Source organism: Protopterus annectens, chromosome 17.part0, assembly GCF_019279795.1.
Source record: "Protopterus annectens isolate FY-2018-M chromosome 17.part0, PAN1.0, whole genome shotgun sequence".
NCBI classification, from domain to species: domain Eukaryota; kingdom Metazoa; phylum Chordata; order Ceratodontiformes; family Protopteridae; genus Protopterus; species Protopterus annectens.
Window position 1 is genome coordinate 147,063,019 of NC_056751.1, and position 22,074 is coordinate 147,085,092.

At 43.3% G+C, this 22,074-nt stretch overlaps 1 protein-coding gene across 1 annotated transcript in view; it reads left to right on the forward strand.

The window, feature by feature from the left end:
- Positions 1 to 22,074, forward strand: part of ERCC6L2 (ERCC excision repair 6 like 2) — a 1,190,567-nt gene that overhangs the window by 689,684 nt on the left and 478,809 nt on the right. The window lies entirely within an intron of this gene.

The following is a 22,074-nucleotide window of genomic DNA, read 5'->3' on the forward strand; positions in this document are numbered from 1 at the left end:
TGAAAGACTCTGGTATTCAGGCTGGCCACAGATTTCTGCATGGCAGGAAGTCCCAAGGCCAAGTGCTGCAACATTGATCTAATTGAACATCTGCATTTGAAAAATCAGGACCCCCATGAGCAAGTCCCAAAATACAGAAACTGATTGGCCCAAAAAAAACAGACCTGTATATACCAAGTCCAAGATGGCCATTTCTCGGAATATTCCCTGATGTTCTTCATCTCACATTGCTGCAGTCCTAACACTTGGGTAGTCCGCTGTCCCTCGGTCGGCCCGAATATCAGAGTATAAGGCTGACGTCGGTCAAGGCGCATTTGACTGACATCAGAACGTCAGGGTACAAATGCGCATGACCAACGTCATATCCTCAGTCTTTTTTGCCGCATGGTCCAATGCAGAAGCAGTGTTGCAAGTGCCGTTTGGCGTTCTGAAATCTTTCGAATTCGGAGTTTCAGACCGAAGTCAGAGTTGGTTAAGTACCCCGTTGGGGAATATTTTGGTTTTTTCTTGCCTCAGTGGTTTACCGGATGTCAGAAAAAGTGAATAACTGTATTTCTTGTGGGAAACAGATACCGCATAGGGATTACCATAATTTGTGTATACCTTGTTTGGGACCTGAGCACGACGTTGTTGGGTGTCGCTTTTGTGCTAGGTTCAATAAACGCACTATAAAGCGAAGGTTGGATTGTGCCAGGTTGGTCTTTGGGAAGCGGTGCAATTACAATATGCCGTCAGATGCTCCGACGCCGGCTTCCTCAAAGAAGCGCAAGGACAAGGCAGTTAAACCTAGGTTAGAGGAGTCGTCCGAACCGGACGCCGGTTCTTTAGAGGCGTCAGTGGAACCGGTGGTTCTGACGGAGGCCTCTCTGGAGTCCCAGGGAGAAACTTTGTTTTTACAGGATGTGGCCTCCCAGGAGGCAGGTCAGGCTGTAGGGGCTTCTCAGATAACTGTGCTCCCCTCCCTTCCTAAGGTGTCTAGGCCCTCTCTTTCTGCTTCCAAGGCTTCTCCTAGAGGCAGGTCTAGTTTTGCTTCTGTGGGTGTCACTCCTAGTTCTTCAGGTTCTGTGCCCAAGAAGCACATGCTTAAAATGGCAGAAGATTTAATTACTTTAATTAGAGGCTCTATGCCCCCTCCTGATAAGAGGCCTAGGATGGAACCTGTGTTGGGGATTATGAGCAGGCTTCGGATGTGTCTGAGTCTTGACTGAAGACTTGCAGGAGTATTCTCATTATTCTGATTCTGATGTGGATGATTCTACTCCTTCTGCTTCTCCTCCTGAGGATTTTTCTTTTCAGAGACCCTTCACTCCATGAGAGAGCATTTTAAATGGGAAGGTCAGGATTTCTCTGATTCCAGGAAAAGGCTTAGGGAATTTTGTTTTACCCCAGCATAGGCCTTTAGCTATACCTCCTGTTCTGAATGTGGTGGAAGATGTGTTTGCAGAGGCTTCTCTTAATCCTGATTCTTTGCCTCCTGCTCCTGTTAAACCAGATAGGTATTACAGGGTGCCTGAAGCTCATAAGTATCTTTTAAGAGTCCTAGGGCAGACCCAGAAACTGTTAGCCAGGGGCCTAAGGGTGTTAAGGCTTCTGTTGTCAAGAATCCGGTTCCTGCAGATAAAGAGGCCAGGGCCTTGGATAGATGGGGAAAGAAAGTTTATACTTCTTCCACTCTAGCCATGAGAGCTTTGAATTGTCAGTTTCACATGTTGAAATATCAAAATTATCTCCTTTCACAGTTGAAATCTAAGGTTGATGCTCTGGCGGAAGGTATTGATTGTAAAGAGTTACAAGATTTAGTGCATGTTTCTGAACAGGTGGGTAAGCATTCTTTGCAATGTGGTTTTGATGCTGTACAGGCCTCGTCTAGGTGGCTGCCACTGGGTCAGTTCTTCGCAGGCATGCCTGGCTGAGGGATCAAAATTTATCTGACCATGTTAAAACTAGGATTTTGGATGCCCCTTTGCAATCTGATGTCTTGTTTGGTTCTCCTGTTGATGCAGTTTTAAAGAAAATGGAAGACAAGGCTAAGTCTATGCAGACTGTTAAAGATTTTTTGCAGGTTCAGCCTCCAAAGTTTAGTAGAAATTGGCCTACTAAAGGGTGGACGTATCCTTCTTATGATTCCCAGTCTATGGGGTAGATCTAGACGTGGCAGGGGCAGAGGTCAGGGCTCTTTCAGGCCTAGAACAGGGAGTTCTCCTGCACAGTCTTCGGGTGAGGGCAGGGGTCAGTCCTTTCGTAAACAGACCCAATGACCTACCTTTTCAGCTGCCAGAACCTTCTCGCCTGGCAGCACCTTTGGGAGGAAGGTTGGCACTTTTCAAAGAAAATTGTAGTTTGATTACCCAAGACAGATGGGTACTGGATATCATACATCACGGTTACAGGTTTTATTTCCATACCTTGCCTCCTTTCAAAGGCATGCCAGACATTCCTCCTCAACAAAGAATAGAGGCTCACAAGCAAATTTCTCTGTTACTCCAAATAGGGGCCATACAGCCGGTTCCTATGCCAGAAAGGGGCCTAGGATTTTATTCTCGCCTGTTCCTTGTGCCAAAAAAGGGTAACACGTGGAGACCAATTTTGGATTTATCTATCCTCAACACTTATCTGGACATTCCCAAGTTCAAAATGTTGACGTTACAACAGCTTTTAGCTCTACTGGGCAGGGATCACTGGATGGTAACTTTGGATCTCAAGGAGGCTTACCTTCATGTTCCTATCAGGCTAAGTTGCAGGAAGTATCTGCGTTTTCGGACTGGGACTTCTCACTATCAGTTCTCTGCATTGCCCTTTGGCTTATCTACTGCGCCCAGAGTATTTACGAAAGTTCTGGCTCCAGTGATAGCTTTCTTCAGGCTAAAAGGAATACAAATCTATCCTTATTTGGACGATTGCCTGATTCTGGCTCAAGGAAGGGACGAGCTTCTTCGTCATTTGGAATATGTGATAGCAGTGCTAAGATGCCTGGGGTATTCTGTGAACGAAATAAAGTCCAGTCTAGTACCCTCTCAAGACATGTGCTTTCTGGGTGTAAGACTGAATACAGCATCCCAGATGGCCTTTCTAACCCCGGACAAACAAAAGAATCTTTCCCTTTACTTCCATCATCTATCTCTTCAGTCCGGGCTGACTGCAAGGACAGTCCTTCAAGCCTTAGGGTTCATGGCATCTTGTATTCTGGTGCTTCCCAATGCCAAACTGCATATGAGGAAGTTGCAATGGTATCTCAAAAATGTATGGACACAGCACTGCCAGGATCTGGACAGTGTCATTCAAATAATACCTTGCATTCAAAAGGAATTTTTGTGGTGGGCTCAGGAATGTCACCTAAACAAGGGACTCTCTGTGACCCGGCCAGAGGCGAGTCAAATTTTAACGACAGATGCCTCAGACAAAGCTTGGGGAGCTCATCTAAACGGAAAGTGGATACAAGACAAGTGGCCTGTCAGACTACAGCATCTACATATCAACTTGAAGGAGATGTTAGCAGTCCAGTTTGCATTAATAGCTTTCAAGGATTTACTTCTTCCAGGGCAGGTGTTGATTCTAACAGACAACACAACTGTCATGTGGTACATCAACAAGCAAGGGGGAACACATTCTTATCCTCTATGCAGGCAAGCAATGATTTTGTGGGAGACTGCTCTCAGTTTACAACTAAGTCTTCAGGCAAGGTTTCTGCCGGGAGCACAGAACTCCTTAGCAGATGTGTTAAGCAGACAAATCATGGATCCCCACGAGTGGAAACTGGATCTTCATGTATTTCAGAAATTGACAGTGTCCTGGGGAACTCCAGACATAGAGCTGTTCGCTTCTGCACTAAACCACCAGCTGCCAAAGTTTTGCACAAAGCGGTTTCATCCCACAGCTTGGAATGTGGATGCTCTTTCTTTCAGTTGGAAAAATCTTCATGTGTATGCCTTTCCACCTCTGCCTCTCCTCCCAAAGGTACTTCTGAAGGCCAGGCAGGACAAGCCAAGGATGATTTTGATAGCTCCAGATTGGCCTCGACAGCACTGGTACCCATTACTGAGAAGTCTAGTACGGAAGCCTCCATGGCCTTTGCCTTTGATTCCACATCTGTTGTCCCAGGAGGACAGTCATTTGCTCAATGTCAAACTTCACTCTCTTCACCTAACAGCATGGCATATTCTGTTTTAAACCATAGAGGGTCTCAACTTCCACAACAAGTTTTGAATGTGATTTTGGAAGCTAGAAGGCCTAGTACAAGGAAAGTGTACGCAGATAAATGGAAGAGATTTTTATTTTGGAGTGCAGCTAAGGATTTGGATGTTTCTGAGCCTGATTTAAGTGTGGCTCTTCAATATCTTACTGAGTTATTGGACAAAGGTTTGTCCTTCTCTTCTATTAAGATTCATGCTGCAGCAATTTCAGCTCACTACGACTGTGACCCACCATTGTTTTCTCATCCTTTGTTCAAGCAATTTCTTAGAGGGGCAAAGAATATAAGACCCCCACGAAGGGCTCCTACTCCTGCTTGGGATCTCAATTTTGTGTTGGAGAAACTCACTCTACAACCTTTTGAGCCTGCAGCTACTGCTGAGTTGAAATATTTGTCATGGAAGACTGCTTTTTGTTGGCCATTACCTCTGCAAGAAGGGTTTCTGAATTGCAGGCCCTTATGGCAGTTGAGCCTTTCTTAATTTTCCATAAGGATAGGGTATCTTTACGTACTAATCCTTCCTTTATGCCTAAAGTGGTTTCTAGTGTGGCTTTAAACCAAACTATTCATTTGCCTACTTTTTATGCAAATCCCCAAACTAAAGGGGAAAAGATTTTGCACACTTTAGATGTACACAGGCAGTTGCGATATTATTTGGACAGAACTAAAGGGTTCAGACAATCTCAGCAGTTATTAGTTTCTTTTGCTTTGTGCTCTCAGGGCAAGCCCGTGTCAAAACAAACTATTTCTAAGTGGATTGGATTTTGCATTGCTTTCTGTTATTCCCATCATGGCAAAGAGATTCCAGCTGGGATTAGGCCTCATTCCACTAGGGCTACTGCCACTTCAACAGCTTTTTGAGGGGTGGCTACTAAGGATATTTTGGAGGCAGCCACTTGGAGTTCAGTGCATACCTTCTCTAGGCATTACCACCTTCCACTGTACTCTAAATCCAGGGCTGGTTTTGCCACTGCTGTGTTGCAGGGCATTTTGGCAGCTCCTGCTTCATTATAGTTTAGCCATCCTCCCTTACCTCTGCTTTGGGATTCTACCCAAGTGTTAGGACTGCAGCAATGTGAGATGAAGAACATAGTACAGTTTTGTACCTACCATAAATGTAGATGTTCGAAGATCCACATTGCTGCAGTCCAATTTACCCTCCCTCCTTCCCCTCTGTAGTTTGAGGTGGTTGTGTGGGTTGGGTTATCCATCTGAGGTATATTGTATATATTGTATATATTGTACATATTTTTGGTGTTAGGCTGGTTGGTTGTTTAGTTGTTGTCTATGGGTTTTGACCTTTCTTTTTAGGGTCTTCTGACATCTGGGGCAAGAAAAGACTGAGGCTATGACGTCGGTCATGCGCATTTGTACCCTGACGTTCTGATGTCAGTCAAATGCGCCTTGACCGACGTCAGCCTTATACTCTGATATTCGGGCCGACCGAGGGACAGCGGACTACCCAAGTGTTAGGACTGCAGCAATGTGGATCTTCGAACATCTACATTTATGGTAGGTACAAAACTGTACTTTCTCTGAGGCATGGCAATCCCTGAGTTGGTATATATAAGTTCAGAGGGTGTGTGGGTCTTGCTGCCGCACTTTGGTGGGTACAGATGGGCTTCCCACCCTGCAAAAAAGAAGCTTGAAATAGTAGAGCGATGTTTGTCTGTCTGCACTTGGCATTACAGTTGACAACATTTCAATAGGGAGCCCATCTACCCAACTTTACTTTTTTTGGATTATATAGTTTTAAAATAGCTAGCTAAAACTATCTGAGGAAGTTGATCGCACCAGTGGATTATGGGGGGAGAAAATTTAAAGGAGAGCTTGAGTCTGGAGTACTGGTAATGCCAGATCAAATCCAGGAAGCAGCTCCAAGACCCATTAGTCAAATCGGATAGACCAAAATGAAAGGATTCAGCATTATGGTAAGTATATAACTGCCATTTCAGGATGCTAAGTTTTAATTTGTGGTTTTGTTTGTTTAGTCAGACAGGAAAGGTGGGTAGTGAGTTTGCCATCCATGGCACATTAGTAGATTATGTACAAAAATATGTGCACACCTGTTTTTCAAGACATTCTGAGTAAATACACAAATGTACCCTAAAAATGTTTCAGCACACTGGCTCATGAGTGCACAATAAGATATGAGCCATTAAGCCAGATCCAACTAGCTATAGATATATATGTGACCTTATTTCGGCCCATCAGTATTAAACCATACTTTGAGAGTCGTATGCTTGGAAGCCTTCATCTTAACAAGAAACCTGTATAAATTTTCTTTAGGGATATATATACCAAATGAAATGGAAAGAAAAGAACAGTTGCCATACAGAAGATGCACATAGGATCCAGCTAAAATTCCCTGGCAAAACACGGAGTGTTTTCTTTCAGGACTGGGAAGGGATATTATTTAGACATCCATCAGCCTCAGTTTGAAGTTTGTCCTTTAGCCCTAACTTCCATGTCCATGCTCAGCTGAGCAACTATATGGGGCTTTGCAATGAGCTGACTAAATTGGTTGCCCTCATTTCCAAAAGGGGCTTTCCCATCTAGCCTCCTTACCCTCTTCTCTGAAGCATGGGAACTGGTTTCTCCCAGTCTCCATTAGGGAAATTGCAGTTGACTGTGTGCTTCCCAAGCATACAAAGCCCCCATCAGAAAGGTGAGTGAGCCACACACCTTTACTCCTCTCCGTCCCTGTCAGGCTACTCAAGTGCCAAGTTCACTAATCGAACTCTAAGTCGCTGAGGTCATAATCAGTGCTCCATCTCTCTGTGTTATGGAACCAGCCAGTATGTATGGTTTTCTGATGCAGATAGACTTCTTGGCCTTCCATAAGGGAAACAAAGGACTCTTTTTACACTAATGTCTTTAGTTCCACCAGATATTTTTTCCCCCTGTTGTATTAGTCATCTTCACCTTCTGCTGTATTTTCTCAAGGAAAACTGATCTAGATAAAGCACTGGTTATTTTTTTAAGCATTGTCTTTCGTGCAGTTCTTGTTGTAGTAAAGCCAAATAACATTTTTATTATCTTTGCCAAAGGCAGAAAGGATAACCAAATTACTAAGCATGTTGTGTTTGCATGGATAGGTCATTGTATCAAAAATGCAATTATATTGTTGGGAAAATTCATCCTAACCCTTTTTGGGAAAATTAATCCTAGCCCTTTTTGGAGTGGGATGGCAAGAGAGTCAGGCAAACACTCTAGAGGGCTTTGCCATCCCGGTATACTACCCTGAACTTGTAACCCAGCTGTGCCCTCCAGTATGATGTCATATAGGAGCTGTGGAGTTGTGTCACTGTAGGCATATGAGCTTCCCCACTAATGCCTGCAGTGCCACTGCTGGCACACAGGTGGGACACTACCCATGGCACAAAACTCATTTACTTGAATGGCAATGCTTTTACATTGAAAGTTATATTAGTGTTATGCAGCAGTGTGAAATTTCAAATTATACAACGACCCCCCCATTAATATTCCAAAACGTGCACTCTGATTGGTCAGCGTGCACGTTGTAAATCAGAGTTATATTAATAGAAAAAGGTCCGGTCGCCCAGACTTTTTTCATTAGTATAACTCTTTTTTTTACAGCAATGGAGAACGCAAGATCTCCGTTGCTTTTTTTAAAGCTGTCTCGCTATGTTAAACTCCACTAACATAGCGAGACACTTTGTAAAAAGCAACGGAGACCTTGCTTTCTCCGTTGCTTTCTTCAAAACTGTCTCGCAAGCAACGGAGATTCTCTGTTGCTTTTTTTAAAGCTGTCTCGCTATGTTAAACTCATTTAACATAGCGAGACACTTCGTAAAAAGCAATGGAGATCTTGCTTTCTCCGTTGCTTCCGCCCACAGCTCTGATGTACTGCACAAGCATATGCATGCGCAGTACATCAGAACTGCCGCAGAATACTAGACAGCTGCGGAAGGGCAGCAAGGAGGCATTATACAATGCCATTATTTAACAAAAGTAATTATTTTTTTTCTTAAATAATGTCATTGTATAATAGCAATAACCCACTTCTGAGTGTGGGTATTGCTGGATTTACCCACGGTTGTCTTTGTTTGGCCACTCGAGCTTCGCCCTCGTGACCAAACCACACCAACCGTGGGTAAATCCAACATTACCCACACCCAGGCGTGGGTTATTGCTATTTTATTTTGTAGTAAGTAGCATGCTGACAGTAGCTCTGGAATTGTGAGTAACACTCCATGATTCCTCCTTAGCCTACATGGCTTGAGGAATTCTAGAACCCTGTTACAGAATTCAGGCACCACATAACTGCTTGGAGTAGAGTGTAAATTGTTTAGAATCCATCATCATTTGAACAGGACAGTGACATCCATAACTACTACTTCAAGAATTCTTCCATCCTTGCTATCTGCACTGCTATCTTTAATTGATGGCAGGTGTGTACCCAAGAAGACTGAATGCTGTAATTAAATCAACAGGTGCTTCAACAAAGTATTAGTTTAAGGGTGTGCACACACAACAAAGTACTAGTTTAAGAGTGTGCACACTTATGCAACCAGTGTATTGTACTTTTTATATTTTTTATATTTTTTCCCCTAACAGATTTGTTTGTTTTTCAATTGAATTGTACAGGTTATAGGTCACATTAAAGTTGGGAAAGATTTTGAAATTAGTTTTTGTGGTCTCATTTTTTATATCACAAAAAATGGCATTTTAACAGGGGTGTGTAAACTTTTTATATCCACTGTATATAATTTAATACAATCAGGACGATGAATCAAAGAACACAAGCATGTATGCATTGTCCTAAAAATGTGCTAAGTGGCGTATGGTTTGAAAACAGCCCAGAGGTAAATTTGATCTGCCTCTGGCCAGATGCATTTTCTTTGAATGTGGGTTTCGGTGCCATTTTAATGCATATGAGTTTCAAGGGCAGAGAAGTTCACTACTAATGGTAAGTCTGTTTTCGTGCTGAGACAGTATTGTTTTGTTTAATAAATGTCTATCAGTGTTTGTGCTATATAAAATAAGAGTTTTAAATCCAAATATCTGTAATCACTGTAGAAATAAAGAAGAAAATAGTATGTACACTGGCAGGTTTGAACAGTGTTTGTGGTAACTGGGGAGAAATAGCCAAATAATGGGACACTGGAACGGCTTCAGTGGGAGGGATGCTGTGTGTGGCGTCCTCGATCCATTACTCTGCCTAGAGTCCCATTTGACTGTGATCTAATTCTGCAAGACCTTCCAGAAGAAACAGGGTGCACTGTTTCCGTGGCCCTGGGCTTCAGAAAACATCTGGGTGGTTTGATACGCAAGCAGTAGTGTCCATCAGGATGTGTGTTATTTCCCCAATAACACACACACACCCTGGATGGCATTATTACACTTAAGAGGATGGGCTAGCTGTTAAGTTGTTTTTTATGATATTATTGCTGTATACTTTTTTATATTTTTGATGTAAAATAGTTCCTCTGCCTAATGTGGGAAGCTTGCAGTAGCATAAGTAATTGTTGTTGGAGGAAGTATTTTACTTCCAAAGTTATGTAAGTATTTAATGTCTACACACAAGCTAAGACAGACATGCACATACGCCCTACAGTTGCAGCTGTTTTGCGTGAATACATATCAGATGCCTCAAATGTGAGCAAATGAATGAAAAAAGTCATAGAATGCAAGACATTGCAACTGACCTCACCCATGCATCTTTAGTGTCCCTGATATGGTCACATAGTGCTGCTCTCTCTTTAATTTCTCCAAATCTTTTGGGATGTTCATCTTGTTACCCTGCTGTAGTCATCACACTTGGGTTATCCTGCCGTCAAGCAGTCCCGCAGTCGACCTGAGTTCCAAAGTCTTGGTCTGGCGTCGGTTCTTCCCTGACGTCAGTGCGTCAGGGGTATACAAGAGGCATCCAACGCCATTTTCCCCAGTCTTTCTTGCTGCTCGGTGCCCGAAGCAGAAGCAGTTCGCAAGTGCCGGTCGGCCGACACCTGAGATTTTCGAATCGAATTTCAGTCCGAAGTCTTCAATAAAGCTAAGTACCCCATTGGGGAACCTTTTCTTGCCTCAGTCCGATGTCAGGAAAAGTTAACAATTGCATTTCTTGTGGGAAGCAAATACCTCATAAGGACTTCCATTCTTATTGTATTCCTTGCCTAGGCCCAGATCACGATGTCACAGGTTGTCGGTTTTGTGCTAGGTTTAATAAACGAACTATCAAACGCCGTTTTGACTTCGCACGACATTACTTTGGTAGGAAATTTAATTATATCATGCCGTCGTAGCAGCCGACGACCAGCATGCATAAAAAAAAAAACGCAAGGATAAGGACAGGCAGTCTAGGAACAAGCCAGACTCCGAGGCCTCTGGTGGGCCTGTCACCGGTTCTCCGGTTTTCAGTGGGTGCCTACGCAGCCCCCTGACGACCGCAGAATTGGAACCCCAGACAGCTGCGGATTCTCAAGCGGAGTGTACTAGGCCGTCGCAGCCATCTTCATTAGGCCCTTCCGACACCGGAGCAGAAGGAGATCCCGGTGCAGTAGAAACACCTTCAGTTGCAGAAGGTGTCTTCAGACTGACTACACTCACCATTAAATCTTATGCTAAGCTTAAAACTCCATTAAAACCAAAAAAGAGTACATCAGTCTACAGTTCAAGGCCCCATGCATAAGAAACAGATGCTTAAGATGGCTGAAGATTTGATTACCCTAATCAGGGGTTCCCATCCCCCTCCAGATAAAAGACCAAGACAAGAGGAGGATTATGCTTCCTCTGAGCAGGTTTCAATTTCCTTAGAGTCTTCTGAGGAACAGGATTACACTTTTCCCCCTTATGATGCTGAAGTCTCTATTCCCTCAGCATCTCCCCCTGAAGACTATTCCTTTGGGGAAACTTTACATACCATGAGGGAACATTTCCACTGGGAAGACCAGGACTACTCTGATTCTAAGAAAAGGCTCCGAGAGTTCCTTTTACTACCCCAGCACAGACCACTTGCTATCCCTCCAGTTTTAGACATTGTGGATGATGTTTACTTAGAATCTAGTCTAAATCCAGACTCTCTACCTCCTGCTCCAGCCAAACCAGACAGGTACTACAGAGTACCTGACTCTCACAAATTCCTTTATAAAAGCCCTGTGGCTGACCCAGAAACAATTTCCCAGGGTCCCAAAGGGCTAAAGCTTCTATGGCTAAAAATACTGTGCCCTCTGAAAGGGATTCCAGAGCCCTAGACAGATGGGGAAAGAAGATATACACCTCAGCTACTCTGGCTATGAGAGCATTAAATTGTCAGTTTCACATGCTGAAATATCAGCAATTCCTAATGTCTCAATTAAAACAAAAAATGAGCACACATTCTGAACAGTCTGAATCCAAGGAAATGCAGGATCTGTTGCATGCAGCTGAACAGGTAGGCAAACATACTTTATAATGTGGATTTGATTCATTGGAAGCTTCCTGTAGAGCAGCTGTTACTGAGTCTGTCATACGTAGACATGCTTGGTTAAAAGAACAAACCCTACCTGATCATGTTAAAGCAAAATTATTGGATGCACCTTTACAGCAGGATGTATTATTTGGTGTCAAAGCAGAAGAGGTTTTAAAGAAAATGGTGGATAAGGCAAAGTCTATGCAAACGGTCAAGGATTTTTTACAGGTACAACCCCCTCGTTTCAGCAGAAATTGGCCAACAAAAAACTGGTCCTTTCCAGCTTCTGACAGATCACAGAGGGGCAAATACAGACGCCCAAGGGGCAGAGGTCAGTCACAAGGCCCTTACAAACCTCGCTAATGGGGTACTGCTACCCAAAAAGGAGGAGAAGACAGGCCCCAAGCTAGCAGAAGACAAACACGATGACTCAGTCCTCAAACTACCAAGCAAATCTCTCTTGGCAGCTCCCTTGGGAGGAAAATTAGCACTTTTTGCAGACAACTGGCACATCATCACAAAAGACAAATGGGTCCTAAACATTGTCTCACAAGGATACCGATTCCACTTTCATACCTTGCCAGGGATAAAAGGAATGCCAAACCTGCCACCAAATCAAAGGGCAGAGGCACAAAAACAAATTACAGCTCTCATGGACATGAGAGCCATTCAACAGGTACCTACACAGGAGCAAGGACAAGGATTTTACTCAAGACTCTTTCTAGTCCCAAGAAAAGACAAAGCATGGAGACCCATTCTGGATCTTTCAATTCTGAACACCTATCTACAAGTACCAAAATTCAAGATGCTAACACTACAGCAGCTTCTTCCCATGCTGGGCAAGAATGCTTGGCTATTAACGTTGGACCTCAAGGAGGAATACCTGCATGTCCCTATCAGACAAAATTGCAGGGGATACCTCCGCTTCATTGCAGGTTCAACCCATTATCAATTCTCTGCACTGCCCTTTGGCTTCTCTACTGCGTCCAGGGTCTTCACAAAATGCCTGGCACCAGTAATTGCATACTGCAGACAAACAGGAATTCAAATATAACCATACCTGGCCGACTGCCTTATTCAAGCAGAAAGCAAGGACATTCTTTTAAAGCATCTGGCATTTGTCAAACACCTTCTAAGTTGCCTAGGGTACACAGTAAACGAAAATAAATCAAAACGAGTTCCCTCACAAAACATAATATTCCAGGGTGCCAGCTTGAATACAACGGCCCAAATGGCTTATCTCATGCCAGACGAGCAACAACAGCTGACTCAATACTTCAAAATAATGGCAACAAAGACCCAACTCCCTGCAAGAAAAATTCTGCAGGCCTTGGGATTCATGGCATCTTGCATACTGCTAATACCATTTGCAAAACTGCATATGAGGAAATTACAATGGTACCTGAAAAGCGTATGGACTCAGCAAAGCCACAGCTTGGAAACAATGATAACACTCATTCCCTGCCTTCAACAGGAGTTTCTATGGTGGGCACAGGCATGTCACCTCAACAAGAGTCAGCCTTTCACCTTACCCACAGCCAGGCAAACTATGACAACAGATGTATCGGACTATGCCTGGGGAGCACATATGGCAGGACAGTGCATTCAGGGCAAATAGACTACAGATCAAAGGCATCTACATATCAATCAAAAAGAAATGCTAGCAGTACAGAATGCCCTAACAGCTTTCAAGGACCTCTTACACCCAGGACAACTAATAATAAAGACGGACAATACCACAGAAATGTGGTACATAAACAAGCAAGGGGGCACACATTCCTACCCTCTATGCAGGCAAGCAATGACCTTGTGGAACACAGCACTGTCTTACCAGGTTCAATTACAAGCACAATTCCTGCCAGGAAAGAAAAACACATTGGCAGACGACCTAAGCAGAAACATCATGGATCCCCATGAGTGGAAACTAGATCCACAAGTATTTGCAATGATAACTCAAAAATGAGGACGCCCAGACATAGATCTGTTTGCCAACCCCCAAAACTACCAACTTCAAAAATTTTGCACAAGGACATTCCATCCACAAGCTTGGAAAGTGGACGCCCTCTCAGTCAGTTGGAAAACATTAATAGTGTATGCCTTTCCTCCACTGCCTCTTCTAGCAAAGGTACTGCTGAAAGTCAGATTAGAGACGCCACAAATGATACTCATTGCACCAGACTGGCCACGCCAGCACTGGTATCCAATTCTAAGGAACATGGCCCACCTATTCAGACAAATGGAAAAGATTTTGCACCTGGAACCAGGCTAAAGGCCAAAATCCCCTTGATCCAAACATTCCTCAGATTCTACAATATTTAACTGAGATGTTGCACAAAGGACTTTCCTTTTCATCTATTAAGATCCACGCCTCAGCAATTTCAGCTGATTTAAAATTTCTTTCATGAAAAACTGCCCTGCTACTTGCAATAACTTCAGCTAGAAGAGTCTCAGAGCTACAGGCACTAATGGCAGTGGAGCCTTTCCTCATTTTTCATCAAGACAGAGTCTCTCTACGAACCAACCCTTCCTTTATGCCAAAGGTGGTATCCAGTGTGGCCCTAAACCAAACCATTCATTTGCCCATCTTTTTCCCAAATCCCCAGAACAAAGGAGAGAGACTCCTGCACTCTTTGGACATTCACAGGCAATTACGTTACTACTTGGATAAAACTAAGGCTTTCAGAAAATCTGACCAGCTCTTTGTAGCCTATGCTGCAGGACCACAAGGAAAAGCTATCTCAAAACAGACCATTTCTAAATGGATAGGGCATTGCATACGTTTCTGCTACACGTATCATGGAAAACCGGTACCTGCTAACATTAGGTCCCACTCCACCAGGGCTACAGCTACATCAGCAGCCCTTCTCAGGGGGTGCCAGCCAAGGATATTCTGGAAGCTGCAACTTGGAGTTCAGTGCACACCTTCACCAAACACTATCACTTACCTCTCTATTCTAAGACTAGAGCTGGTTTTGCCACTGCAGTTTTGCAGGGCCTACTAGCTTCTTCTAACCCTGTTTAACTCCACCACCCATCCTTAGCTTTTGGATTAAACCCAAGTGTGATGACTGCAGCAGGGTAACCACTCTACCTATACAACCTCTGTGGTGTATTTGCTTGTGCCTGAAGGTATTGTTTTATTTTTATATGTACTTTTTTATATAGCAATATATATATTTTGCCTACGTATTGTGGGCACCTGACATCTGGGGCAAGAAAAACTGAAGAAAATGGCGTTGGATGCCTCTTATATACCCCTGACGCACTGATGTCAGGGAAGAAGCAACAGCAACCGACGCCGGACCAAGACTTTGGAACTCAGGCCGACTGCGGGACCACCCGACGGCAGGATAACCTAAGTGTGATGACTGCAGCAGGGTGAACACTCGAACATCTACATTTATGGTAGGTACAAAACTGTACTTTTATAATACCATGACAGGAATGGACCCCTTTCCTAAGCCAAAGTATAATTAAAGATCTGATGTTGCCTTTATCTGCTCTTCAGCCTGTGGGTTTTGGATCTGAGCATCAGATCTGACTCTTCCGCATACCAAAGCTGTAGACTCTCAACATCTGAGCAGCTCCCCTACCCATGATAATTCCCTTCTCCAAATCCCTCCAATCTCATTTGCCTCATTTTGCTAAGCATCAGGTTCTTGACACTCTGAGCTCCTCAGGGCTTTTGTTATTGAGTGAGTGAATTTTCTGCCAATTTATTCAAGTAATTTTGTTAGTCCGTGTCAGGGCAAGAGGTTTTTTTTTGTTGTCTCTTTCCTCTCCTCCCCTTCCTGCCTACCTGTTTCCTTTCAGCTATTTAACTATATTATTATATTTTTTTCTAGTGTTATTTACTTAAAAAAAAAAAAAAAAAAAAAAAGTGATTTCTTTCATTCTAGTACTGTGTAGTTGGTTAACTGCTTGATATTTGTTGTGCTTTGTTGCTGTTGTTTTTCCTAGAGTATGGCCAATTCTAAGCCCACTGGGTTTAAAAAGTGCAGCACTTGTGGGCACAAAATCCCACTTTCAGATGTGCATGCTGAGTGTGCAGTTTGTTTGGGGGTGGCTCATCTTGATTCTGACTGTTCCATTTGTGCCGGTTTCAATCAGCAGGCACTCATTGACCGCAGTAACAAACTTATTTTCAGGGGACTTCTCCCTGGTTCCTCCTCTTCAGCCACCACTTCTAGTTCAGTGACTCAACCCCCCATCAAGAAACACAAAGAAAGGAAGAGATCCCCCAGCAGACCTCACCACTAGGGGGAACTTCCCACTAAAATTCTGAGAACATTGGAGCCGACTGCTTCGGCTCCGATAGTCATACAATCTTTCCCTCCTCGTCAGACCCATAGTTTCTCTCCGGAGTCAGTTACTTTGAGTCCGAAGTCCCCTCTCTTGCTTTAGCCGCGGCCCTGTTCCAGGCCTGCTTTGATAGCTTCTTCTGTTAGGTCCCCCAGTAGCATTTCCGAAGCCGAGGTGATATGCTTCTCTATGCCACAACAGACCTTTTCCAGGAACCAGCGTGGAGGTTAGAAGTTGTGGTTCCATAAATCGCAGGGTCCTTTCCAAGATTCACAAAGGGACCTTTCTTCCAGAGGCAGAGGGGGAAACCTTTATAACAGATAATGCCCTAGTGGCAGGAGGGAGTCTGATGAATCAAGGGTCTTTTGATTCTTTCTCAGATAGACCTAATCAGCAGTCCTGAGGGAGTGGCCCGACTGCTCTTCTCTGGAGGCAGTTGGGGAATGTTTGTTTCTACACCCAACAGCCTGGTAAAGCCATCACAAAAGATTGTTTGGTGTTAAAGATTATATTCAGAGCCTATTCTATAGCCTTTTTCCAAAAACCTTCACCAAGGAAAATCCTCCCTGATGTTCCACCCAATCAACAGGAGGCTGCAGCATTAGAGATCACAAAGCTGCTATCAAAAAGAGTCATCCAAAGTGTCCCCCCGACCAGCTCAGATCAAGCTTTTACTCTAGAGGGGGGACGTCAGACCCATTCTGGATCTTACCTCCCTAAACAAGTTGATTGCCAATTCAAAGTTCCAAATGGTCAAGTTACAGTCCATTTTGCACTTCCTGCAAAAGGACAACTGGATGTGCTGTATAGACCTTCAGGATATGTACTATCACATCAAGATGAACAGGCACTCCAGAAGATATCTCTGCTTCAGGCTTAGAGCCAATCGCAACCAGTTCCTAGCACTGCCCTTTGATCTCACCACAGCCCCCATGGTGTTCATCAAATGCATGGTAGTGGTAGCAGCTCACCTGAGACTGCAAAGATTCCATGTGTTTCCTTATCTAGATGATTGGCTCCTAACTGCACCCACCAGGCATTGACTCCTTCAAGCCAGATAATACCTACTTCGGCTAGCCCCGACCTTGGGCATCTCTATCAATCTAAACAAATCCCATCTTCTTCCAGTTCAAGTCATAGACGTTATCGGAGCTCATTTGGACACCACTTGGTCTCTAGCCGTTCTTACTCTTGACAGGATTTCCAGTTGAGAACTCATGTCAGATGGATTATGGACACTCCTTCCCCCAAGCCAATCTCACCCTTTGGACCTTGGGGTCCATGGTTGTGACAATCACTCTGGTACCCTTAGCCTCCCTTCACATGAGAGTGCTTCATTGGAACTTAACCATACAATGGTCTTTCCTTCCCTACCCTTTGAACTACCAAATCAGGATCTCACAAGCATGTAAACAGTCTCTCATCTGGTGGATCCAGTCAGACGATCTTCTCCAGGGCCAGCCATTTGTCCTTCCTCCCCCCTCGGCCACTGTGACCATGGACGCTTCCCAACTTGGGTGGGGGGGCATTATCTGTGACAGACTGTCCAAGGCACATTGTCCCCCCTAGAGACCAATTTGCATATAAACGTTTTGGAGATGAAAGCGGTGCTTCTCGAGTTGCAATCCCTCCACTCCTCTCTTCCTGCCAGAGCTGTTGCTGTTCAGACAGAAAACAAGTCAGTGGTCTGGTACATCAGCAAGCAAGGAGGAACCAGATATTATCCTTTGTGTTGAGAGACCATGAGGTTGTGGGACTGGACAATTTCTTCAAACCGCTTTCTCATAGCGATGCACATTCCAGGAAAGTCAAACATTCTAGGGGACAGGCTCAGCAGGACCATCCTGATGCCTCACTAGTGGTCTCTCAATCCTGCAGTGGCAAATATGATCTTCCAGAGATGGGGGTCAGTCTTGCTGCAACCTGTTCACGTCTCCCTCCAACACCAAGCAGCTTTTTTCCCTGATCCCTCCACAGAGACAGTCACTAAGAGATGCTCTAGTGCATGCTTGGCCCACAAGTCTACTATATGCCTTCCCAACCTTTACTCTCATTCCCAAATTTCTACAGAAAGCACAGAGGTTGACGTGCCATGTCATCCTCATTGCCCTTTTTTGGCCTAGTCATGTGTGGTTCCCCTTTCTTTGGTCTCACTTTGTTTGTCCACCTCGGACTATGGATGCCTCTCCAGATCTCTTGCCCCACCCCTCTGGGCACTCCTATCCAAATCTTCTGAACCTGAAACTAACCCCTTGGTTTTTCCAGTTCCAAAGATGGATAGAACTCTCGGGCTTTCTTCCCCACTCAGAAAAAGTTTGATTGTGCCACACAAACCGTCCACTAGGAAGCTATACGACAGTAAGTGGAAGAGGTTCTCTGTCTGGGCTTATCAGAACAATTTAGATCCCTTCTCTGCACCAGGCTTGGCAATTTTGGACTTCCTGGCTTACCTCTTTAGTAATGGTACGAGGTTTTCTGCAGTGAAAATGCAACTTGCCGCCTTTTCCGATTTTCATGTAGGGGAGAGTTCTTTCTCCCTAGCCTCATCTAAACTGTGCATGGCCTTCCTGAAGGGTACTTTTCTCCTACATCCTCCTGTTAAGGATCCTGCCCTTCTTGGGACCTCACCTTGGTTCTTCAGGCCTTAGTTTCACCACCCTTTGAACCTTCATTGAATGTAGACTTAAAGTTTCTGACTTGGGAAAACTATTTTCTTGGTGGCTATTACTTCCTCCAAGTGGCTATCTGAGTTGCAGGCTTTGTCTTGCAAGCCTCCATATCTTTTTCACAAGAACAGAGTTACTTTACATAATAATCCTTCCTTTTTACCAAAGGTTGCTTCTGAGGCTAATTTAAACCAAGTCATCAGTCTTCCAGTTTTCTTTCCAAGTTTTCAAAACAAGGGAGAGTACTTCTTCATAGTTTGGATGTGTATAGACAACTGTGCTTCTTTTTGGGATAGAACCAAAACATTCAGGAAATCTGACAAACTCTTTGTTTCCTTTTCTAAGTCCAGATTAGGTAAACCACCTTCCAAGGCTACTCTCACCCATTGGATAACCAGTTGTATCAAACGTGATTATTCCTCTAAGGGCATTTCCTTACCTAGTAATATTAAGGCCCATTCTACTAGATCTGTTTCTACTTCTTCAGCTTTCTAGTCTAGACTACCCATAGATGAAATTTGTGCAGCTGTTACCTGGTCTAACCATCATACCTTTATTTCCCATTACAAATTGGACATTATTTCCAGGACCAGGGTGTCTTTTGATTCTGCTGTGCTCCAGAATATCCTTCCTTGAGGGTCTTCCAAGTACTTTCAGTAGATGGGGACCTATGTCCCATAGGTTGAAGAGCAAATGAAGGCAGCAAAATCAGAAAAAAAAGTTATGTGCTTACTGTAACATTCCATTTATGCTGTTGCTTCTCATTTGCTCTTCAGCCTTCCCTCCCTCCATCCCCCTCCCTTTTGAAGGACCTAACATAAACTTTTTGGACAGATACTTCTGTTCTCCTTTGAGCTTCTGAGGTATCCTAACTTGGCTGATTTTTAAGTAATTTCTTTCTGTTTATTGATATTATTATTATTATTATTTTGTGATTTACAATGCTGCAGCAAACTTGATCTGAGGGATTTGGACGAGAGGAGCATCATGGGTAGGGGAGAAGCTCAGATGGTGGAGCCTACAGCTTTAATATGTGGCCGAGTCGGATCCGATGCTCTGATATGAAACCCATATGTTGAAGAGCAAATGGGAGGAAACAACACAGATGAAACCTACATAACTTATTCGTGAAATTAGTTATTGTTTCAGTCTTTGATGTCAACCAGAAGTGCTCTTCGCAGCACCTGCAATGTGCCCAGTAATGACGACTCTTGCAATTCGTATGGAGTTACATGTATCGGTAACATATCTAAATATGATTGTAGGTTCTTTTTTATAAGACCCATGGCTCCTACTACTGTTGGAACTGTCTGGGTATCCTTCCTCCACATTGCTGTCGTTTCTGCCTGCAAAACATTATATTTTATAACTTTGTGTGTCTCTGTATGCAAGATACTGTAGTCACTGGGTGTAGCGATTTCAATGATCAATGCTACCTTTTTCTTCTTTTCATGAACAACTATATTTGGTTTTCTCACATCTATCTTTTGAACTGTTGGTAATGGGTGATCCCATGTGATGTAGTCTTCATCATTCTCTTTGATGTTTTGTGGCTCATGTTTCCAGTTTCTCTCAGCTATTTCAGTATTATAATGTTTGCACAATCCCCAGTGCAACAGTCCACCCACATTATTATTATTTTTTTTTTTTGTTTTTTTTTTTTTTTACATTTGTTGACCGGGAATGTCCGACTAGGTTCCACAGAGCCTGTTTTCAGCGAAGGCCCGGGGAGAAATGCTCCAGATGTCCTTTAGTATACAGTCCTTCTGCCACTAGTTTGTCACAACCAGCAACAAGGTATGCAACTGTTTCCAATTTTGTTTTACAAAACCTAACGTTTGTCTGTTTCTTCGACATATTCAGTGGAGTTTGTAAACCAGCTTGTACATAGTTCACCATCTTGGGCTGCCAACATTAACCTTTCATCCATTGGTTTGAATTCGCCTCTCCCCAACCATTTCTGCTCCCTCCCTCATAGAATGATGGATTTGCTGGTAGATTACTGAGGACTAAATTCAGTCATTAATCTAGACATTAAAGTTTCATACTTATTGTTAAGGAAATGTATAGTGATGGACGGCTTGTTGCAGAGGGAAGACGTTACATTTTACTGTCTCTGTCTCGCTCTCTCTCGCACGCCACACACACGCATATATATTTTTTAAATTTTATGCAGTTTAGCGAGCATAAAAAGGGATGCCTACGTTTTTCCCCAAACTTCACTGCAGCTTAATATGTTGCCATGAATCTCCAAACTTTTTTCTCACTCAGCTTTAGCTATACATTAAAAGTCTGCTGGAGAATGTTCTCCAGTCAGAGAGAAGATTTGCAGACTTCCCATTCTCTAATGTACAGTATCATCATTATGTGTGTTAGTATTGTTTGCTTATTTTTCATATGGTCCGGATTTGCTTTCCTAGTGACCCATAATATTTACCAGAAGTGGTTTCAGTGTTTATCCTGAATCAAGTTTGCTATTTATGGTGTTCTTCCCTCAATGTTCCAGCCATGTAGATAGTATCATGTACAGAATGGGCATGAGGTGGGTCCAGATGCATTGGCATGCAGGGACTGCTTACACATGCAAAACAAGTGTTTTTTTATTGTCTGTAAGGAAAAGAAGAAGTCCTTGACAGAACTGATACTGTTCACATAAACTAGCCCACTGTATTTCCCAACATGCAAGCTTAATAAGGAAATTCAACCAGGTGGTGGTAAAGTGCACTTTTAGTAAAGATATTTTTTCCTCTGTCACATGTTTCTGGGGTGTCCTGATTCAGAAAATATTGGCAAATTATGTTTTATAGTTTGAATTTTATACCTGGAGACCCAGGCAAGTTGTAGCAGGATAATCCTACATGTGTGTGCTTAGCCTTCTTAAGAGCAACAGTTTTTATTGTACATAGTTCTGGAGATGCATTGCAGCATTGTTCACAAATGCTTGTTTTGAGGATATTGAGTATCATAGAGATGGAGAGGCATTGACCATAACATTACACTTTCAGGATCTTGATCTCTATGTATTTATTATTGGCAATGATCACTGGTATTTATCTTTGGGTGGCATAATAGACCTGTAATAACATCTTTTCAAGTCAGTATACCTTCAAGTCTTCTGCATTTCTCATAATCAGTGCTACCTCTGATGGTAAGTAGCCAAGAAGGCAGAGGCGCCATCATTACTTTTTAAGATTAATCCTGTGTTGGTAGCATCATGCTTGCTATTTAGAGTGTGGAGTTCCCCACAGGGGAAGTGTTATGTTAAAGCTTAACACCCCTTTGATGAGGGATGTTTATGTCATAACTACCTGTTGCAGGGGAAGCTGTAAGATATAGTATTATAATTTCATAGAGGAGACCCTGTACAACTCAGCCTTCACGTAGTAAACTATACATGAAGAGAAAATTGTTTAATGTCATAATTACTTCTCTGATGCTGTTGGTTCCTGTGCTGGTAATAACCTCCATGCTTCCCTAATCAGAATGATAGACTGGTATAGCATTGG